The sequence below is a fragment of the Pseudopipra pipra genome, chromosome 9, assembly GCF_036250125.1.
Source record: "Pseudopipra pipra isolate bDixPip1 chromosome 9, bDixPip1.hap1, whole genome shotgun sequence".
Taxonomy (NCBI): domain Eukaryota; kingdom Metazoa; phylum Chordata; class Aves; order Passeriformes; family Pipridae; genus Pseudopipra; species Pseudopipra pipra.
In genome coordinates this window covers 27,974,354-27,985,366 of record NC_087557.1, presented here as the reverse complement: position 1 = coordinate 27,985,366, position 11,013 = coordinate 27,974,354, and the positions used below count along the sequence as shown (strand labels likewise).

At 52.6% G+C, this 11,013-nt stretch overlaps 1 protein-coding gene across 2 annotated transcripts in view; it reads left to right on the top strand.

Moving 5' to 3' along the window:
• The first annotated feature begins 9,719 nt into the window (after positions 1-9,719).
• The window catches only part of ST3GAL3 (ST3 beta-galactoside alpha-2,3-sialyltransferase 3), a 177,852-nt gene continuing 176,558 nt past the window's right edge, over positions 9,720-11,013 (top strand). Inside the window, exon 1 of one of the 2 annotated variants that reach the window (XM_064665443.1) lies at positions 9,720-10,159. The gene's annotated coding sequence lies outside the window, so the exon portion shown is untranslated. The remainder of the gene's footprint in view (positions 10,160-11,013) is intronic. The other variant, XM_064665433.1, reaches the window with a different exon arrangement.

Here is an 11,013-nt window from a genome sequence, read left to right as displayed (position 1 = left end):
GGAGATTCTTCTACCTTAGCTCAGGGATTTTTGTTACTGATGCACCAAGTGACCTTGAGGAATTTGCTTATTCATTGCAGGTTGATTCAGCCCATATCTTTGAAGCCTAAAGTGCCAGGTATTGCTGGAGCCAGCTTTTGTAGTTCAGGGAAAATGGTGTTGTATCCTTTTTGCTGACAAATTTGTAGATCCTGCACAGAACCTTTCAGTGTGTGCACTTAAGTTAGTGTAAAGTGTGTAGTATTTTCAGTTGAATATGAACAACATAGGGTATTGCTAAAAGGCAAAATAAGCCTTTTTCCTCTTTTCACATACTCATTCTTCATTTTTATGCACTGCTGTTAGAGCTGTTGAGCAGCTTTAGATTTCTCCCTCAGATGAATGAAGAATGCAGCACTTCAGGTGGGGTTTGTTGCTTGGTTCCAGTGATGAGCATGGCTGAGGGTGTGTATCTGCAGTTTCCTTTGACCTCACCAGAATGGTCTCCAGAGGAATGGTAAACATTCACCTGATTGCTATCTTTTGAGGAACCTGTGGCAGATCCACGAAGAAACATTGCCACACCCTCCTTGCTGCAGCATGACTAATGTGACAACACCAAAATCAAAGCCATTTTGACAGCACCTAGCAAACGAGGGAAATGTGTGGGAAGGTACTGGAAAAGGATTTAAATGGTGTAGTACGTGTGTTAATTCCTAAACAAAACTGTGTGAGGTAAGAGAGCCTGAGAAGAGTTGTCCTTGTCCTGAAATTCTGCATTTAAGGAAAGTTCTCATTGTTATGAATGGTTCTAGTGGGCTGTGAACACCTTCAAAAGACAATGCAGGAGAGAAATGACACAGTCCTGCTATCTGGGCTCTTCTGCCTCCTGTGAGTTACTGCCTGGTGTACCCAGTGTGGGCCCCTCATGCTGCCCAACACCCCAGGAACTGGGATGCTCTCATCGTTGTCCACGTGCTGGCTGAAGGAAGAGCTGCCTCCTCACAGGCCGCAGGCAAGGTGTGTGGGTGGTGTGCTGGGATGTTTTCACATCCAGGCTGAAGTCCTCCATGTAGAGTTAGGAGAAACCCGTCTTTACAGCCCAAGAATTTGTACCAGCCAGTCTCATGTCCAAGCAGCTCCTGTGACTGCCCTGACATACGAGTCTGCTGTAGACCAAAGCAAACTACTTCAAGAAGTACAGTGGCTCAAGCCCACAGTCTTGCTGAATTTAGGGAGGTGTGGTGGAGTGTTGTACCCATGGACCTCCAGAGACATTTCACACATGGGGATCGGATGGTTGTGGATGTGAGCTGATGGCCTTGGACTCTCATTTCATCAAGTGCTGCTGCTTCTCCTGAATACAGTATCTCTGCACTTTTGAGGTTAATTTTCTCACCTATCCTCACAGCAGGGGTTAACTCAAACTTCATTCCTGATAGCCACAAGGAATTAAAAAGAAGTGACAGTATCCTGGATGCAGCACATGGATGTCTTTAGTGTGGGTGGTGGGTGCTGACCGGCTGCTGGTGCAGAGAAGCTATTAACTTGCATCCAGTTCCATGGTGTGATACAGGAGAGCAAGGAAACTGGCAATGAGGAGCAGCTCCAGCAAAGGGCTGAGCAGCCCGTGTGGTTGGATCTGCAGTTGCCTGTGGTGGATGGCTGCCCAGGCCACTTGGCTCTGCAGCAGGAATGCAGCTTTGCTTGCTCAGGCCCAGCAGAGCCAGGGCAGGATGAAGGGAGCAGTTGTGTTGGCAGCCAGAGATGGGTCTGTCATGAGTCCTCTCTGACGTTCCCAGTTCCAGCTGGATAGATGTTTCCAAACACCATTTAACAGCTGGTGTCCACAGGGACTGGCAGGAGTGTTAATGCTTTTATTCTGCCACTCTCCCTTGCATAGGGAGCACAGGCATCCTGCTTGGAACCTCAGCCATCCAGGCAGTGGGGCTGGGGCCAATCCTGCTCTTCCTCGCTGGCTGGAGATGAAGGCTCCTCATGGATCCCTGTGGGAGCAGGGGGCTGCGGTGCTGTCACCAGCAGGGAGACCCCCCAACTTGGCCCCTCAGCCCTGTGCAGAACCTGGCAAGGGGAAAGGGACAGAAAAAGAGACCTTGGCTCTTCTCCCTCCCAGCCAAAGCGGTTGAGGGGCTGCCAAGGGCTTTGCAGCAGGGAGAAGAAAGACAGCGTTCATGGGAGCTGCGTGACTCCGAGCTGCTGGGCTGGGAGCCAGGCACGTCAGCACCTGATGGGCCAGCTTGAGGAAGGGCTTCTTGCTCCTCACCTTCTCCAGAGGAGCCCTTTGAAGGGGTTGCAGTGTAGTGAGGTCTTTCCTGCCCCGCTGCCCTGCCTGTTCTGGACTGGGCTGTTGCTTGTGTGAGGCATCACACTGGCTCTTTCCCCACTGCTGCCCTGGACCATGCTGGCTGAGACAGCTGCCCAGGGTCCCTCCTGCCTGCCTGTGTCCTCTGGCTTCTGTCAACTTGTGGGGGCAGCCCTGGGGGACCTGGATCAGTCCTCTGGGGGACCTGGATCAGTCCTCTGCCCATCTGTGCAGACTACAAACAAGCAGCCTCCAGCCATGTGCTGGCTCTGTGGAGGCTGAACGGATTGTTCCCAGTGAGAGGTGCAGGGCTGGGACCATGGCAAAAATCCCTGGGGGCTGGACAGTCATCACCTCTCACAGCAGATCCCCACCCCTTATGCAGGCAGTTTAGAGCCTGCCCAGAGAATCCTTCCTCCAGAAGCCACTGGACAGAAGAGCCCTTGTGGAGCTTTTTTGGAGGAGTGCCTGGTACCTGCTGAGGGAGACTTTCCCCTTCCCAGTGAACAGATGCCTGGCTATGGCTGGGCCATATGGTGTTTTGGTCTCACCCTCTCCCAGCACAGTCTGTCCTCCAGCCCTACAAGCAGGTGAGATTGCTCAGGGCTCTGCTCCCTGGAGACAGCTCCCCACAGGCTCTGGGAACTGCCAAGCGTCTGGGGTGGGAAGAGATGTGACAGGTCCGTGTCTGGAGTGTGTCCCTCTGAGAAGTGCTGCCCTGTCAGTGTGTCCTTGGCCCTGTGTCACCATTCCAGGAGAGGTTTGGCTGTGCAGAGGAAAGCATAGCACACGGTGGGGTGAGTGGGTGAGTAGATGGCACTTCAGGTTTGGGGTCAAGGATGCTTGTGACAATCCTGGGGACACCAGTCAGGCTGGAATGAAATCTGGTTCTGTCTGCCAGCCATGAGTCTGTGTCAGAGCCAGAGCCTCTGTTTGGGGCTAGATTCATGCTGTAAGCCATTCCTACATGAGCTGGCACATCCCTCGTGGTTCCGCCAGCAGCGTCTCTGCTCTTTTTCCCACTCAGGTTTATTGGGTGGATGATTGCCTGAGGCTCAGTGTCAGCAGCTGTGCTCACTCTCAGGCCTGTGGATTCGGGACATGTAAGGATGGGAAGGGAGGAGCTGACAGCTTTGCCCTTTGCCAGCATGTTGCAGGGCACAAGGCCAGCCCTCTTCCTGGCCTGGCTGCAAACTCAGCACCTTGTTCTTCTGCTCCTCTGGCTTTTCCTGTGGGCTGAGGGCTGATCCTGCTCCTGCTGTGGCTGCTCTGCTGACTTGCCCTCCAGCTCCCTGTGCTGCTGTGCTTGCACCCAAAGTGCTGTTAAGCTTGGCTGCCTGGGTGCACTTTTGACTTGTTGTGGACTGTCTGGGCAGCACCCCCTTTTATCATTGCTAGGGGTTCATGGCAGTGGGTTGTGAAACTCCCTCTTCCCCACCCTGCTCCATCCCATGCACCCAGGAGGGATGATGCCTGTGGAGCTGTCTGTCTACCCTGGCTGGGACAGCCTGAGCAGTGATGCTGTGCCTGGCTGGGATGCTCTGTGCCATGGTCTGTCCCTGGCACTCCTCCACGATTACCCAATAATTATCCCAACATCCTGTGCCAGTGCAGGGCGGAGGAGCTGGTGCTGCCCCAGGCACTCTGGCAGGGACCAGCCATTTCCATCTGCATAATGGAGAGACTGTAGCACAACCACCATCAGCCCACTCTGGGATATTTTTAGGCCTGGTTGTGCTGATGAGGGAGAGATGACAGGCTCACTCCATATCCGGACCACGCGATGCCTCTCCCAGCTGCAGCCACCTGGTGCAATGGGAGGAGCATGGGCCGTTCCCTCAGGAAAGGCAGCAGTGGCTGGTGCTGTGGCTCTGGGCTTGCTGGGAACAGCTACTGGTGCAGGATACCACCATCCTTCTCTCTCTGAACTCATGCAGTTACACTGCTCTTGAGAGAGCAGGTTAATGAGTTCCCCAGATCTCACTGGCTCGTGACCTTGAGGGTATTTCCTGGCTTGTGAAGGAAAAGGAGGGAGGAATCTGAACAGATGATGCTGTGGGAGTGAAGCATGGGCAGCAACGTGATTACACATGGTCACTCGCTGTCAGAGAAATGGGGAGCCCCTTCAGCTAAGGAGTCTGGCTTTTCTGCAGGGCCTGAGGCTTGGAAAGTGGTATGGAAGAAGGGATCAGAGCTTTCTCTTTTTGGCAGAGCCCCAGGTGAGGCTGCAGCTGACAGAGTGGAAGGAGTGGTGAGTTGGAGGTCACTTGGGTGAGATGCTGGAGGACAGGAGATTTGGGGCAGGAGGCCATCCCTTTGTGGCCAGGCTTGTCTGCAGTTGGTCCTCCAGCTGGGGATGCCTGGCATGAAACAGGAGCCCGATGCTCTGGGCATGCACAATGACACAGTGCTGCTGGGAGGTGACAGTGCCAAGCCATGGGTGGCACTGGGTGCTGGCAGAGGGGGTGACTGCCCAACACTTCCAGCAGTGCCAGAGTCTATGGCTGGGTTCACACCAGGGCCAGCTTCACACCAGGGCTCACATGCCAACCCAGATGGGTTGTAGGTGCTGGACCCTGAAAACAGGACTTGTCTGGGCAATTGTGCAAATCAGCAGTGTTAATCTATGCCATCCACCAGGAACCAGTCTGTCGGGGAGGATGTCACTGGTACCAACACCTCGCTGTGGTTAGCTTCCCCCATCCCTGCGTTGGAAGGACCAGCCCTGCTGCAGGTGTAAGCCTCCCTCGACTGGCTGCTGAGCCCTGGAAAGTTCCAGAAGCTGCTTCTGCCTGGCCCTGTGGACCTGCCAGCATCCCCCAGCATAGCAGTGGTTCAGGTGATGGCTGCAGAAAGTTCATATTCCCTTGGCTGTGGCACAGGGAGTTGGTTCCCAGGGGGTAGGGTGGGGAACATTTGTTGGAGAGACTGAGGTCTGTCCCTGCCTTCTTGCAGCTGGGCTGGGTGGGCTGCAGCTGCCTCTGAGGTGTGTGTGAGGGACCTGCTGGCTTGGCTGTTCCCCTGTGGCTGCTGGGGCAGGGGCAGAGTCCTCTAGGGCTGGCAGCTTTGCACATGCACTGTTTAGGACCCCACTTACTACACAAGTAGTTCCCTAGCATTCCCTAAGTCCTGTTCTCACTTGTACCTACCACCATGGGATTGTGTGACTGTGGGTGATGTACCCAGGGGGGTCGAGGTGCTTCAGCAGCACCCCTGTGTCTGTGTCCCCTGCCTGTGGCTGGCAGCTGAGTCCTCATGGCTGCTGTTAGCCCATGTCCTGCCAGCAAACACAGCACAGCTTCCAGAGGCACTTCCCCCTGGCTGCTCTAACTCCCCATCATGTAAAGCAGCTGCAAGAATGCACAGGTTGCCACAAATGCTGAATCTCCAAAACACGGCATGTCCGTGCCCCAGAGCAGAGCACAAATCCTTGGCCACATCCTGCATTACAGGGGTCAAGGCAGTGCAAATCCAGCCCCTGCACCCTCCCACGCAGGCCCTTCTCTGCCCTACGGCCCAGGACATGCTGGGTGGCTTCTTTCCTTTCTTCCCTTTCCCAAGAGAAGCAGATAAGCCTCAGCACCCAGGAGCAGGGCAGGCACTGGGACACGGCAGGGCTGCCTCAGCTGGGCCCCTCCAGCCCAGCACCCTGTGCCCAGCAGCTGCTCCTGGGCCCACAGGTGAAGCAGCTCCACCAGCAACACCAGCACCTCCTCCACCACCTCCCAGTGACTGGGAGGATTAGAGCTGATTGGTGCTTTCCTCCTGCTTCTCCTTGACCCCTGCCCTTGCTGCCTCCCATCTCCTTGGTCCCTTTCCTGAGCATCATGCTTGCCCTGGTCTTGGGTGGGCAGGCAGTGGGATGCTGCCAAGAGTGTCTTCACTCTGGGCACATGGCCCTCCATCCTGGGAGGTGCTGATGATCCTTGGTACATCACAGGGTTTTGAGAGGGGCAGCCACCCATGGAGGGGTGCAGCCTGTGGCTCTGCAGACTGGGCATGCCCTGGGAGTTGCTTACCAGAGGCAGCGTGGCCAACCATTCCTCGGGACACGTGGGGAACAGATCAGAGCAATGCAAGTGGGGAAGGTTTGTAAATCTGATGTGGACACTGACTCCAGCACTTCTGCTGCTCTGCTTATGCTGTGAGTTTTGGCATCAGCTCACTTGGGCACGTGTGGGAGAGACAAGTATGAGCAACAGAGCTGTTTGCTGTGTTGCATGAAGGTCGCAGGTGTGTTACTTGGGTTCTGAGGCTTCAGTTCACCAGGGAGCAGTGGAGATAAGACAGGGTTCAGGTTGAAGAGGCTGTAAAGAGGAGCCCATGGCCACATGGCCCCATCACCACAGCAGGCCAGCTGAAGGTGCTTGCTCCAGTGCTAGTAATTAAGTACTGAAGCTCCAGGCTAGAAATGAGGCATTCTCTGGGTAAAGGGCTGGTGATGAGCACTGCTACAGGCAGTGTGATGCCACAGAGCCAGCATGGGCTGTCGTACCTGTTTTTAGAAAGACATGTGCATGAGCTGGAAGAGCAGGTGAAGAAGACTGTCCTCAGGCTGACCCATCCACACCCTTTCTACTGCTTTTTCCATCACACAGGAATCAATTCCTGTCTCCTCTTTGCTGCTGGAGCTGTTTGGACAGGAGATCAGGAGGGGTGAACCCGAGGATGCACACAGGTCAGGGCAAAACAGCAAGCACGTCCATGCAGCAGCCCTTCTTCATCCTCAACCCACAGATGTCAAAAAACTGAAGTTGAGACCATCTAATCTTATTTGTAGGCTACTGCACGGTGGGGATGGCTGTCCCTGCAGCCTTCAGTGACCATGCTGTACTTACTTTCAGGTTTGAGTTTTTCCCATCTTCAAGTTTTCACCTTTGGCTCCTGCACTTCTCTTTGCCCACAGCACTGCTCTGTTCCCCCTGGCAAGGAGACCCTCTCCGAGGGCAGTGGAGTAGCCTGAACTCCTCACATCCCACACAGCTTTATTTGCCACATTTCCAAAGCCTTAGCTTCTTTTTTATGGTGGTGCTTCTCCTCAGGATTTCTGAGCCTGTTCTGAAGTTTGCAGAGCTGGACCAGCCATCCAGTTGGCTTTGCCAGAGCTCTAGCTCTGCTTGGTAATCCCCTCCATGACTCTCTGACTCATGGTTCTCAGAACCAAGGTGCTGTGCTGTGGGCTCACAACAACAGTCATGTTTGGAGACAGCCCTCTTTTTCAGCTTTTTTTCCTTAATTCCACCTCCCAGCCCTGCTTTCTGGGAGATCCTCCACCCTGTGGTACAGCCTGTTCTCTCCATTCCCAAGAAACTTCCTTTGCAGCCCATCACTGTGCTGTGCATTGTGATCATTTTCCCAGGCCTTTCAGCTCATGCTGTAGCAGCAGGCAGCCTGTTCAGTATTTTATAACCCCCAAATGTAAACCTTGACCTTTTCATTCAGGCAATTGGTTTTAAGAACTATTAAATGGCACTGGATCAGGATACTGTCGCTGTGGGTCTAGGTACACTCCCCATTGTTGATGTCTCCCCATTAAGACTTGGCTCACCGACAGACCTCAGAATGTAGCTGTTGATACACATAGTTGTTAAATCTTGAGTATTATTAATTCTTTATAATACAGACTTTTAATTAAAAGTCTATGGAATTGTTGATGGCAGTGGAGAAGGCAAAGTGTGCTCTCAGTCTCACAAGCCAGACCTTTCCTTTTGCCAACGAAAGAGTTTCCCTGCGAGGTCTGTGCTGTGTAACAGCCTCAGGATGCCCTTAGCTGTGCTTTCACCTCCCCAGCAGCAGTCTGGGGCTCTCTGCCATTTCTCTGCCCATTACTTTGGCTCTTTGAATCACACTGGCCTCCTACCAGCTGACCATTCATTTAAAATTAACAGGTATGTTTAGGAGAGTCTGTGATTATGTCATCAAAATGTTTGCAAATTAACTTGGGCCCTGTGGCACGAGCATGACTGGTTTGGGGACCTTTCTCCTTGTACCACTGCTCTGCCAAATTCCCTCCTCTCTGCGGCAGCACAGGAGATGGATTCACTCCTGCCATTCCCGTTTGAGAGGAGGCAGCAGCTGGACAGTACCTGCTACCTCACCTGACTCTTTCAGCTGTTCTTATGGCATAAAAGGGGACGGGGCAATGCTTGGCTGGAGGGCTCAAGATGAGCCCATTGAGAGTCATGGCCATCACAGCTCCAACTGTCTCTGAAATTCAGGTTTATTCAGAGATCATCCCAGAGACTCAAGGAAAGCACTCCTGATGCCAGAGAAGCAGCGTGGCCACAGCTGGAGCTGGGCTCCTTCCAGGTTCCTGCAGCACCAACACGAAGAAGTGCACTGTGATATCCAGTGATGGCACATGGGCTGGGCAAGATTCCACATTTTACTCCTGGGTCTCAGGTAGGCTTCACTGGGGGTGCTGCTGGGGAGAGACTATTTTAGCTGGTTTGTTAAGGGGTAGAATTAAAGATGGAACCTTCACATAGCCTATTATTTAAGAGGCTGTTTTCATGGTGTGCCGCCCAGTAACTGGTCAGTGCACCAGATTCCACAGTGACTGCTGTCACTCTGAACAGGTTGGGTAAAATATTAAGAGGCATTGCAAAATATTTCCCAGAGAGGATGCTCAAACCAGCCTGGATGCCAACAGACACCACTTGGTTCTGTGCTCTCCTCTCTTTCATAGCACAGTGACCTACTGTGAGCTGGGATGTCTGCTCCTGGACAGCTCACCGTGGCTTGCTCCCTCCTGCCAAGCTCAGCTCCATAAGACTCCTGAAACGTGGTACCCCTCTGCTCTGTGGTGCCTGGCTGGGTAAAACAACTGCTGGCCAGAGGAAAATCCCACTGGACTCTGCCTGCAGTCCTCAGGCCCCCAGAGGACCTGTGGGCACGGTGCCCTGCGTCATGCTCTCTGTGGATACAAGCTCATCTTTTCAGTGACTGATCTGTGATGCTGCTGGAGAGGCAGCCATGACATCCATGATTTTAGGACAGGGAGCAGGCAAGGGAGGTGTATGGGAGTGAGGGTGTCCCTGATCACCAAACTCCCTCCGTCAGGGTTCTGGATGTGCAGCTGAGATCCAGCTGACCAGCCCAGGTGGCTCTAACCTGTCAGCAGCAGGTCTGGAAAAGACTCAGGATGATCCTGCCTGAATGCTTACCCTGATGCTATGGCAGAAAGGACTAATGCAGGCCTTTAAGACAGAAAATAGGAAAAAGCAGATTTAATCCCTGTGTCAAAGCATTAGGGACGCTCATTGTGGGATTCTACATCTTGAAAAGGATTCAGGAAAATCAGAGAGGCTGTGTAGAGCAGAAATGCAAAAAATGGCTTGAGGGTGGGAGGAGAAGCCTGGCAGAAAGAGAATTAAGCAACTCAGTATATTTAGCTTATCAGAAAGACGGATGAGAGGGGGTTTGCTAGCAGCATATGTGTAGTGTCACAAAGAGAAAATGCCAGGCTCTGAAAGGCTCTTTAATCAAGCAGAAGGCAGAACAAAATGGTATGTCTGCAAGCTGAAGCCAGACGCAGGGAGGTGGGATGCTCTTCTGAACGTGAGGGTGAGGGACTCCTGAAACAGTCCCAGAAAGGTGGGAGTCTCCACCGCTTGTCTCCAAATCAAGCCTACCTCCTCTCTTGGAAACTATGCGTGAACCAAACACAGAGTATTGGAATTACTGCAAGGAGATGAACCGCTGAGCACTGTGCTGGCCAGCTGCTCACTAGCCACTGCCAGGCAGGACCATTGGGTCACTTCAGCTGAGGAAGACCCTGGGAAACCGGGTCCAGTTGGGCAGAGTGCTCAGGGAGCTGACTGGACAGGCTCCAGGTGTTTACCTGCGCCCGTAGCGGTAAGTGTGGCTCTTTGCTGTTGAAAACATCTGGAGGGTAGCAGAATTTTTCAGCCAAATTCAGATTGGTTTAGCTTATTTCGTGTGGGCCTGCTGCTGTTTAACATTTCTGTTCTTAGCACAACCAGAAATGCAAAGTATTCTCCACAGGCTGATCACAGAGTCTGCGCTTAAGAATAAAGCATAATGAGTGTGTGAATGAAACAAGTTCAGTCAGAGAGATAAGACAGAATACAAGTGTCTTACAGCCTAGATTGCATTCCCCAAGCCTGTGCATCAGCAGAGGTAATCTCTATCTAGCCATTACTTGAAAGAGATCTTTGCTGTGGTATTTAGTAGTATTTAATTAATCATAAAATATTGCATTAATTAGTATCAGGTCTGATTTGATGACATGTAATTTGGGGAGAAGGATTACAGTGTGAGTATTAGAATGATAATTTTTATAGGGTAGAGAAGCAAAAGGAGATTAGGAGTCTCACTATGGAGGAAGCCCGGAGGCTGATGTGTGTGTTTGGCATCTGATGCAGATAGTTACAGCATAACTTTATTTACTGGTGGAAAAAGAACATGTAGCTGTTATTTACATGCCCTTCATGTAGTATATGGCTCAGCCACCGGGAAAGAAAAAAGCAGGCAGGCATCAGTTCAGTGGGAACACCCCATGGTGCTTAGCACCACACACGAGGGGCATTTGCAGAGCAATTTTGGCATGCCCCAGGTGGGCTCCTTTCAAAAGAAGGGCAGAAGGAAGCTTTGCTGATGGTCACCTGCTGTGCCCAAGTCATGCCTAGTCCATCATGATCATCCCAAGCAGCATGCAGCACCGATGCAGGGACATGGGGGGAGGAACC